The following is an 11,995-nucleotide window of genomic DNA, read 5'->3' as shown; positions in this document are numbered from 1 at the left end:
AATTAACTAAGGCTTATAAATGAATATTAAACAGATATAAGAATGTTAACTTGGAGGCCAGGCTTGGTGGCTCATGCCTGTAATCCCAGCACTTTGGGAAGCTGAGGTAGGCATATCCTACTTGGGAGGCTGAGGCAGGAGAATCACTTGAACCCGGGAGGTGGAGGTTGCAGTGAGCTGAGATTATACCACTGCATCGCAACCTGGTGACAGAGTGAGACTCTGTCAAAAAATATATGTATATTAACCTAGAAAACTATGATTAATTATTGAACTTTAAAAATGTTCTTAAGATATTAATAATAGGTTCCTGGAGTTTATTCTGCTATTCAAGTAGTAGAAAAACTAGCAAATCTATGATCAGATTTCTTTTTTTTTTTTTTTTTTTGAGACGGAGTTTTGCTCTTGTTACCCAGGCTGGAGTGCAATGGCGCGATCTCAGCTCACTGCAACCTCCGCCTCCTGGGTTCAGGCAATTCTCCTGCCTCAGCCTCCCGAGTAGCTGGGATTACAGGCACGCGCCACCATGCCCAGCTAATTTTTTGTATTTTTAGTAGAGACGGGGTTTCATCATGTTGACCAGGATGGTCTCGATCTCTCGACCTCGTGATCCACCCGTCTCGGCCTCCCAAAGTGCTGGGATTACAGGCTTTAGCCACCGCGCCCGGCTGTATGATCACATTTCTGACTTCCCTGCCACAATTGATGCATCAGGACCTATAGGATCCTTTTTTTTTTTTTTTTTTAAGATGGAGTTTTGCTCTTGTTACCCAGGCTGGAGTGCAATGGCGCGATCTCGGCTCACAGCAACCTCCGCCTCTTGGGTTCAGGCAATTCTCCTGCCTCAGCCTCCCGAGTAGCTGGGATTACAGGCATGTGCCACCATGCCCAGCTAATTTTTTTTGTATTTTTAGTAGAGACGGGGTTTCACCATGTTGACCAGGGTGGTCTCGATCTCTTTGACCTCATGATCCACCCACATTTCAGGGATCATTTCTATAGGATCCTTTAATTAGAAAATTCCTATAGTCTGTAGTCTAAGACCCTGAAATCAGTCATGCTGATTTCTTACTTTTTATATGGTATATATGGATTCTAGACACAAGAAAGCTCCTTTTAATATATATGAAGAAGACTTATGCTAGTATTTTTGGATTGGTACATCATTAAGGTTTTTATCACGTAGAAATAAAAATGCACATAGTTATATACTGAATCAGGATATTTCCCTGCCCCCTTTGCAGGATTCATGACAGAGGTTCCTAGTTTACTCAGTGTGCCCCTCTCAACTCCTCACTGGAGATAGCACATAAACTAGTGTGGGAACTGGAGTGAATGAGCACTGGAACCAGCTGGCTTTGGCAGGATCAAACTCTACTCAGACCAGCTGAGTCCCACCCCTCTCAGGAGGGAGTGTGCCGGTGAGTGCGTGCAGGAACTGACCAGACACTTTAGCCCTGGCAGGAGTGAACTCTGTGTAGGCCCCACAGCAGTGTCCAAGTCGGGGTACCTGTAACTCCTAAAGCCCCAGAGGGCCTGTTACAGTGCTTTTTAAGCTCTGCCATCCGTGGACAACTTAAGTGTTAATAGCTAAGTGGGCTCTTTACCTTTTCTCATGTGAGGCAGCTGCCCTCTACCAGCAAGGGCAAAGGGCCAGTGTGACAGCCTTTTGTATCCTCACTCATGGCTCCTGAGCTCTTGTCTGGCATCCAGGAAAAATGAGGTCACACGAATGAATTGAAAGATGGTAAATGCAGGGGATTTTATTACCAATCAAAATGGCTCTCAGCAAGAAGGGGAGCTGAAAACAGGACAGGGTGGGTGGGGTGATCTTCCCCTAAAGTCCAGCTGGATTCTTCTCTGAAGTAACACTGTGAAACTGTGCCTCTGAAGTCAAGCTGCTTCTCTCAGATATCCAGCCATAGTCTCATCTACCAGCTGAATTTGGGGTTTTTATAGGCACAGGATGGGGCAGTGTGGGGCCATGTAGTTTAGGAAAAAAGCAACATTCAAGCAAGAAAACAGCAGGGATATTAAGTTCTGACTTTGGGCCAGACATGGTGGCTCATACCTGTAATCCCAGCACTTTGAGAGGCCGAGGCAGGTGGATCAGGAGGTCGGGAGATGGAGACCATCCTGGCCAACATGGTGAAACCCCGTCTCTACTAAAAATGCAAAAATTAGCTGGGCATGATAGTGGGTGCCTGAAATCCCAGCTACTCGGGAGGCTGAGGCAGGAGAATTGGTTGAACCTGGGAGGCAGAGGTTGCGGTGAGCTAAGATCATGCCACTGCACTCCAGCCTAGTGACAGAACAAGATTCCATCTCAAAACAATAATAATAATAATAAAATAAGTTCTCACTTTGGGCCGCAGTTTCAGGCTTTTTGGCTTGAGGGTGGAGTTTTGCCAGGGACCCACCCTTTTCTGCATAGAATGTGTCTGCCCCTCTCTTATCAGTACCATAAATATTTAATACTGAGTGGAGGCTGAGCATGGTGGCTTATGCCTGTAATCCCAGCACTTTGGGAGGCTGAGGTGGGCAGATCACTTGAGGTCAGGAATTTGAGACCATCCTGGCCAACATGTCAAAACCCTGTCTCTACTAAAAATACAAAAAATTAGCTGGGCATGGTGGCGTGTGCCTGTAATCCCAGCTACTCAGGAGGCTGAGGCAGGAGAATTGCCTGAACCCAGGAAGCAGAGGTTGCGGTGAGCCGAGATCGCGCCATTGCACTCCAGCCTAGGTAACAAGAGCAAAACTCCGTCTCAAAAAAATAAAAAACTTAGCTGGCTGTGGTCGTAGTGCGTTCCTGTAACCCCAGCTACTTCGAGAATTGCTTGAACCCCGAAGGCAGAGGTTGCACTGAGCTGAGATTGCACCACTGCACTCCAAGCTGGGCAACAGAGTGAGACTTTGTCTCTAAAAAAATGTTTTTAAATAATAATACTGAGTCTTATCCTGAATGACTAAACCTCTTTATTCTGCTACCACTTTACCTTTTATATACTCTCTCTCTCTGTTACACACACACACACACACACACACACACGCCCTTACCAGTAAATACTAGGTTAAAATCACAATGAAATTAACATTTAAATAATTTAAAAAGAAGCTAGTTCAACAGAAAGCTAATCATATAATCAAAGCTCAGCAAGAATGGGTGATGATTTTTCGTCATAGGCTGAAGATCAGCAGTACAATGTGAGTGACACTGTTTTCATTATAGTGCTCTCCTTAAGCATAATTTCCAGTGAACAAGGTATGATTAGCTTTTAGCTTTTTGTCATTACAGGTTTTTAGTGCTAAAGAATGATGAAAGCTGTTGGTGAATTTGATATGGGAAACACCGCATACTTGGGTAGTTTTTAAAATGATCATGGTTCATTAATTCATGGACTCTATATGATTCACTGAATAGGTATTAGTCACATGGTTTAGTTAAATCACTTCTAAATTAGTCTAGTGCAATGAATTGTGAATATAGATACTAGTAGCTTATATATAAGTGGTATCTTGTGGTAAATTACCTTTATTGTGAATGTCAATGTACAAGAGTTAAGTTTAGAAGAGATTGTAAAGCATTCTGATATTGAAATTGTTCTGACAAAACTGATTCTACCTTGTAGTAAGTGAAAGAGAATACACTGGGCACAGTGGCTCACACCTGTAATCCCAGCACTTTGGGAAGCTGAGACAGGTGGATCACTGGAGCCCAGGAATTCAAGACCAGCCTGGGAAATGTGGCGAAACCCCATATCTACAAAAAATACTAAACTTAGCCAGGCATGGTGGCACACGCCTGTAGTCCCAGCTAACTCAGAAGACTGAGGTGTGAGGATCCCTTGAGCCCAGGAGTTTGAGGCTGCAGTGAGTTGTGGTTGTACCACTACACTCCAGCCTAGGTGACAGAGTTAAGACCCTGTCTCAAAAAAAAAATTATTAATACCTTAAAAAAATTATTATTAGTCATCTAACATATCAAAGTAATCTGTGCTTGTTATAACAAGGAAAATAATCCAGAGATATATAAAGAAAAGGTGTGTTAATCTCTCTATTTCCCCCTTCATTCCCTCTCCATGAGATTCCCACCCCATGAGTGGTGTGACCATATCATATTTTTGTATACTCATCAAAATATACCTTTTGAAATATATGGTCTCCAGTTTTTATGATTATTTTTATATTTTTTCAAGTTCCAAAATCAGTAAATTAAGTTCCTAAATCCATAAATTAAGTCCCTAAATCCATAGATCTGTAAATTTGTGTAACGAAGAAATCATGTGGCACCATGTAGTTAGTCCTGTTCATTGTAATAAAAATCTGTTGTGTTCAATTACTAGTTAGTGATGATATCTTGAAATTCCAGAGAATAGAAGCATTCTGCAATTTTCATTTTGCTTACAAGCTTTCTTCTTCTAGACTAATACGTTTATCCCCCTGAGTTGAATAAGTACCATTGAGCTATGGTGTATACCCACAAAAGGATATTGACAAAGAAGCTGTTAAACAAATTCATTTATATAAGATTGTCTAGCACCAAAATAGTCCCATCTAATTGTTTTGTTGAGTATATTATAAGATAATGGAAAAGAAACATAACCCCAGTTTTTGTTAGGGTTATTTTTGTTGCCCACGCCGGTCTTGAACTTCTGATCTCGAGTGATCCACCCACCTTAGCCTCCCAAAGTGCTGGGATTATGCATGAGCCACAACGCCAAGCCTCAATTTTTTAATACATATTTTTCTGTATATTCACTTCTTGTCTTTGTACATATAGTTACATATTTGTAAATATGTATATATATATATATATATAATTTTTGCTCACTTGTGCGATAATATAATTAAAATATTTACCTGAGAAAAAATTTTTTTTGAGACATGGTCTTAATCTGTCACCCAGAGCTGGAGTGCAGTGGCATGATCTTGGGTCACTGTAACCTCTGCCTCTTGTGCTTAAGTGATCCTCCTACCTTAGCCTCCCAAGTAACTGGGACTACATACGTGTGCCGCCATGCCTGGCTAATTTTTGTAGATACGGGTTTTCACCATGTTGCCCAGGCTGTTCTGGAAACCCTGAGCTCAAGCAATCCACTTACATTGACCTCCCAAAGTCCTGGGATTATAGGCGTGAACCACCAGGCCCAGCCCCCAGTTTCTTTTATTCTGTTAAACATATATAAATGTGTGTCTGTCTTTAGTCACTAATTCTGCATGCCAAGTCCAGATGTGACCAAAAAAAAGGCTAGAAGTAGCTTCTATCATGAGAGAAGGGTGGAGGTAAAGAGTAGGTTCCATTGAATCCCATGTATTAAATCTCTATTCTGTAAAATTGCTTGTACACATCTTTATCTTAAAAGGCTAGCAAAGGACTAAAATTAAAAATAATTGCAGTTTCTAGGAAACATGATCTTGAAAGACAGCCTCTAAATGTATATAGAGATAGCTGGATGGAGCTATTTTTTTCTTGCATGCACTTTTGTATTTTCCACTTTTAAATAATGAATAATGATGGTTTCTTTTGAAATCAGGAAAAGGAAAACCTTTGTTTTTTCTTTTTTAAAGACCACTGGCATGCACCGCTATGACCAACTAATTAAAAAAAAAATTTTTTTTTTTGCAGAGAAATGGAGCCTTGCTATGTTGCCCAGGCTGGCCTTGAACCCCTGGCCTCAAGCAGTTCTAAAGCCCTGGCCTCCCAAAGTGCCAAGATTACAGGTATGAGCCACTGTGCCCAGCCAAAAACTTTCTTTTAAAGAATGAAGTGGAACATCAAAGCCTGAACACTTAATGAGTTCTGGTATGCTCATTTTAAGTATTCTATTTAAATTATTTTTTTAAACCAAACTAACCCACATTTTGGAATTCCAATGCCTTTTGGAGATCCTTTGAAAGGGATTTGTGTAATATAATTTTAATCATTGCATGCTTATAAAAAATGGCTTTCAGTGGCAGTCAATTCTAACTTAAAAAAAGAAAGATACTGGCCAAGTATGGTGGCTCTTTCCTGTTTCCTGTAATCCCAGCTACTTGGGATGCTGAAGCAGGAGGATCACTTGATCTGAGGAATTCAAGGCTGCAGTAAGCTATGATCCAGCCATTGCACTCCAGCCTGAGTGATGGAGTGAGACCCTATCTCTTAAAAAAAAGTGATACTGGTCAGTAGCTAGAACTTTACATTTGCCATTGATACTAATAAGTTTAACATTTAGAATCTGGTATAATACTGAGTACCAGAATAAAGGCTGGAATTCCAACAATTTCATGTTCACATAGCCATTACTTACTCCTGTTAACCCATTAAATAGTCTTACTGTGCTAGTCACCCAAAAAGAAGATAAAGCAGAGTTAAAAAGTCACTGTCAGCTGCTGGCATCTCTCAGTAACAGTGGATGTTTCCAGGAGACTGTGAACATTTTCTGAGATTTTGTGAAGAATAATTGGAAAGGAGAAAAATGAAGTTAAAATACTTGAAAATAACTTGTCACTGGTATTAATATGACTTCTTAAAGAATTAAATGTATTTATTGGTTCATTATAAGTACATTTAGGGACTTAAATTTTGAAAAAACAATACTACCTGTACCTTATATTGAAAGCATTACATCAGATTACAGTGATCATCCTTCAAAATAATGAGTTTATTACCAGTATGGCACATAATTACAAATATATAGCATTCGTTGCTTTACCTCTTCTTAAGAAGCAGTGCAGGCCGGGCTTGATGTCTCACACCTGTAATCCCAGCACTTTGGGAGGCCAAGGCGGGTGGATCACCTGAGGTCAGAAGTTCAAGACCAGCCAGGCCAACATGGTGAAACCTCGTCTCTACAAAATACAAAAATTAGCCGAGCATTGTGGCATGTGCCTGTAGTCCCAGCTACTTGGGAGGTTAAGGTAGGAGAATCATTTGAACCTGGAAGGCAGAGGTTACAGTAAGCCGAGATTAGGCCATTGCACTCCAGCCTGGGTGGACAGAGTAAGATTCCATCTCAAAAAAAGAAGTGGTGCATTTCCCAAACTTTAAATCCCAGTTGTTTTAGTGTGTGTTTGACTGCCTCTCAGAAGCATGAACCTCTAAAGCAAAATTTTCTGGTATGGGTGTGGGTGAATGCCAGAACTCCCATTCTAGAATCTCCTGGACAAGACAGAAGGAGAAATAATACTAGCAACACACTGGACAAGTCAGGGAGAGATCTTTTAGTAAATATAGTTTCTAATTATTCAGTCTCTCAGTTATAAACATAATTATTCAGCTATCTGTTCAGCTGTCATTAGTAGAATATAGTCAAGAGTACAAGGCCAGGCTCAGTGGCTCACACCTGTAATCCCAGCACTTTGGGAGGCCAAGGTGGGTGGGGTCACCTGAGGAGTTCGAGACTACGCTGGGCAACACGGTGAAACCCTGTCTCTACTAAAAATACAAAAAAAATTAGCCAGCATGGTGGCACACACCTATAGTCCCAGCTAGTCAGGAGGCTGAGGCAAGAGAATAGCTTGAACTGAGGAGGCGAAGGTTAACAGTGAGCTGAGATCATGCCACTGCACTCCAGTGTGGGCAACAGAGTGAGACTCTGTCTTTAAAAAAAAAAAAAAAAAATTTCTTTAAGAGTACAGCTAAGTGGTTTTCATAGATATCTGATTAAATTTTATAGAAAAAAATGGACAGTTGCTTAAATCTTTTCACTTCTGTGGTTTTAGACATAGTAAATGGTGGATCTTTAGTTGATGGGGGGGAAGAAAAGGTAAACTTCCTGTAAAATATAGGAAAATGTGTATGTACAGTAATCTCCCCATTCCCCCCAGGGATGTCTGAAACTGCCAGTACTCCTGAATCTGATGGCCATCAGTTGGAACCTGTTTCTGTTCATGTCTTCTACCCACAGATTTAATGCACTTATTGAGTACTGTAGCCAGAACTTCTGCAGTTTAATGTTTCATACATTAAATCGTGAATCCTTATTCACGATTTCAAACATAGATTTGTCTCCACTTTAGATCTTAAGAATCTCAACATATTATTTGATTTCTTTTTTTATTAAGTCAATAACTTTTCGCTTTTTATTTCAAGGAAGCACTTTTTTTTGAGACAGAGTCTCACTTCGTCACCCAGGCTGGAGTACAGTGGCATGATCTGGGCTCACTGCAACCTCCTCCTCCCAGGTTCAAGTGATTCTCCTGCCTCAGCCTCCCAAGTAGCAGGAATTACAGGTGCACTGCCACCATGCCCTGCTAACTTTCGTATTTTTAGTAGAGATGGTGTTCCACCATGTTGACCAGGCTGGTCTCAAACTCCAACTTCAAGGGTCTCACTTTGTCCTGACTTCAGGTGATCCACCTGCCTTGGCCCCCAGTCAAGGAAACACTTTATGACTTCTCTGGCATATATAATTTGTCAGCATCACTACTCTGTGCTTTCAGGCCATTCTTAAGTAAAATAAGCGTGCTTGAAAAAAAAAGAAAACAAGAAATAAACATTACTTGACCACTCCCTTCGATATGGAGAAAGTTGATCTTGCAAAGAAGACTCTAGTAAGTGACTAACAGGTGGGGCGTGGAGATAAGTATGGATTCCCTGGATAAAGAGATGATTCACTTCTGGGATTGGACAGAGCAAGATGATGCAAAATTTCATCATACTACTGAGAATGGCATGCAATTTAAAACTTAGGAGTTATTCATTTCTGGAATTTTCATGTACTGTTTTCAGATTGCAGTTGATCACAGGTAACTAAAACTGTGACAAGCAAAACCTTGGGTAAGGGGGGATCTCTTTATATGCTTAACATATTTATTAATAAATGTGAGGTGAATATTCCAACTGTAGGATACTGAGGAGACATTACTACCACTGGCTTCAACAGCCTGTATGTAGAATTATTCAACTTAATTTTTAAATATCTATATATTTGTCTAGAGACAACTGTCATTTTATTTTATTTCTTTTAATTATTTTATATGTGTGTGGCAGGGGGTCTCACTCTGTCACCCAGGCTGGAGTGCAGTAGTATGATCTCGGCTCACAGAAACCTCAACCTTCCGGGTTCAAGTGATTCTCCTGCGTTAGCTTCCTTAGTAACTGGGACTGTAGGCATGTGCCACCACATCTAGCCAATTTTTTTGTATTTTTAGTAGAGATGAGGTTTCATCATGTTGGTCTGGCTGGTCTCAAACTCCTGACCTCAGGAGATCTACCTGCCTTGGCCTCACAAAGTGCTGAGATTACCCTGAGCCACCCAGCCCAGCCTGTCATTTGTAAAAGGCTAGTTTCTAGGCTAGGTGCAATGGTGCACACCTATAATCCCAGCATGTTGGGGAGCTAAGACAGGAGGATTACTTGAGCCCAGAAGTTACATACCAGCCTGGCCAAAAGTACAAAAATTAGCCGGGTGTGGTGGTGCATACCTGTAGTCCCAGCTGCTTGGGAGGCTGAGGTGGGAGGATCACTTAAGCCAGAAGCTGTGCCACTGCACTCCAATCTGGGCAACAGAGTGAGACTGTCTCCAGAAAAACAAAAAAGGCTAGTTTCTTACTTTAGGAAAATTTTTTTAGTGTTGGAAGTTTGTTTGATTTTCTTTTCATTTTAGTGTTGGAAGTTTTATACTTCCCACAATTTGTCATTCCTTAGCTTGACCTCAACCTCGCTCTCTATCCTCTAATGTTACACAATGCATCTCAGAAGGTTTGTGGGGAAGGAGACTAATAGAATTAAGATAGTTTCATGTTTCATCAGCCAAATGAAAAATACAAACACAAAACAAAACCAGTTTTTTGTATAGTATTACTGGTGCTCAAACAAAAATATTAAGATTATAGTCATGTCCTAATTATTTAGCTCTTTACCTCTTTACATTGATTTGATAAAGATTAAATTGATAGGAAACAAAAAAGGTTGCTTATTAGAACTTTGAAACTTTTTTTTAGCAAATGTTCCTTTAAAATTATTAAACTTCATGTAGGACTGAGTACAGTGGTTCATGCCTGTAATCCCAGCATTTTGAGAGGCCAAGACCAATGGATCACTTGAGGCCAGGAGTTCAGGACCTTTGTGGCCAACATGATGAAGCCCTGTATCTACTAAAAATACAAAAAATTAGCTGGGCATAATGGCATGCACCTGTAGTCCCAGCTACTCAGGAGGCTGAAGTGTGAGAATCACTTGAATCCAGGAGGCAGAGGTTGCAGTGAGCTGAGATCAGGCCACTGCACTCCAGCCTGGGTGACAACTGAGACTCTGTCTAAAAAAAAGAATTAAATTAGCTTCATACAGCTTCTTCATTTTTTTGTCACCTTATTCCCTCACCCAGCCTCCAATGCTGTGTAGTAATACAGATTTCCTTGATGTCCCAGCTCGTCCCATTTTGGGATACCACAGCTTACACATTCCAAAATTTGATGAAAACATAATTAGTAGACGTTATAAGGTATTTTTTATTGATGGTGGATTCCACAGCTATTCAGCTATTAATTGCACTAATTAATTATTGCAAACATGTACTAAGTACCCACTGTTTATCCAGCACTCTGCCCGATTCTGTGGATACAAACATGGAACACTTGGCTCCACTCTGAAGGAACTCAAAGTCTAAGAAGAGAGGGGCTACATTCGTTTAGATACGGGGTAAGAAAAGATGTTCCTGGTAGAGGGAATAGCATAGGCAGTGGCATAGAGGAGAGTATTTTAGTATGACCAGTGACCAGGCTAGTATTATATGAAGTTGGTGAGGTAGATGGATGCCAGATCAGAAGGACGTGGTGTGGCAAACAAAGGAGATCCCATTGTATTCTGAAAGCGGGGAGCCATTCCCAGCTTCATTAGCAGAGTGATATAGTCAGAATAAAACTTTGCAAACATAATTCTGAAGGCATTATTTAGGATGGATTAAAAGGCCAAAACAACAGCAAAGAGAATAAGTCAGCCACTGGAGTGGTCCTGAACACCCAGTAGTAATGAACTTAGGCAACAACACTGGGAATGGAGGGAGAAAGAAAGAATCATGAGGTATTTAGGAGGGCTCAGCACTTTGAGGGGAGTAGATAAATCTGGAAGTGAATAGAGTTTTAATAATTATGTTTACGAAGAGACTTGAGGAAATCAATGACATATTACAGCACATCTATTAAGTCAAAAGATAATAGCAATAAATCTACTGCATGGCATTTTATACTAACAACATAATAAATAGTTAAATACTAAAGTACATGGCCAAAAAAGAATACCAGAAGCAAACATTAAAACAATAGCTTGAACAGGAACCTGCCAAGAGTGAAACACACATACGAGATAAGCATTGAAGACGAGGATTAGGGTAGGGCATAAAATAAAGTTCTAAACATTGTAAATAAGAACCTAGCTGTGGAAAAGAAAACGAAACATAAGGGTTTCACTGGGGCATGCTAATATAGTAAAAGGTATCTATTTTATTTCTTTATAATTTTTTTTGAGACAGGATCTTGCTTTGTCTCCCAGGATGGAGTACAGTGGTGTGATCTCAGCTCACTGCAACTTCAGCCTCCCAGACCCAAGCAATTTTTCTGCCTCAGTCCCCCAAGTACTTGGAACTACAGTTGCACACCACCGCACCTGGCTAATTTTTCATATTTTTTGTAGAGACAGGGTTTCACTATATTGCCCAGGTTGGAGTCTCAAACTCCTGAGCTCTGGCGCTCAACCTGCCTTGGCCTTCCAAAATGCTGACACTACAAGTGTGAGGCATCATCACTCCTGGCTTAATTTTTTTTTTTTTAAAGACAGGCTCTCACTCTGTCACCCAGGCTGGAGTGCAGTGGTATGATTTCAGCTCACTATGGCCTGAACCTTTCAGGCTCAGGTGATCTTCCCACCTCAGCCTTCCAAGTAGCTCGGACTAAAGGTGCCCACCACCACCCAGCTAATTTTTGTACTTTTTGGTAGAGAGAAGATTTCACCATGTTTCTCAGACTGGTCTCAAACTTCTGGGCTCAAATGATCCACCTGCCCCAGCCTCCC

At 40.9% G+C, this 11,995-nt stretch overlaps 1 protein-coding gene across 1 annotated transcript in view; it reads right to left on the bottom strand.

Annotated features, from left to right (window-relative positions):
- SRP54 (signal recognition particle 54) overlaps window positions 1-11,995 on the bottom strand; it is a 291,642-nt gene that overhangs the window by 76,744 nt on the left and 202,903 nt on the right. The window lies entirely within an intron of this gene.

This window comes from Callithrix jacchus, chromosome 8 (assembly GCF_049354715.1).
Source record: "Callithrix jacchus isolate 240 chromosome 8, calJac240_pri, whole genome shotgun sequence".
NCBI lineage: Eukaryota > Metazoa > Chordata > Mammalia > Primates > Cebidae > Callithrix > Callithrix jacchus.
The sequence above is the reverse complement of the archived record's forward strand: the minus strand, read 5'-3'. Positions and strand labels throughout refer to the sequence as shown.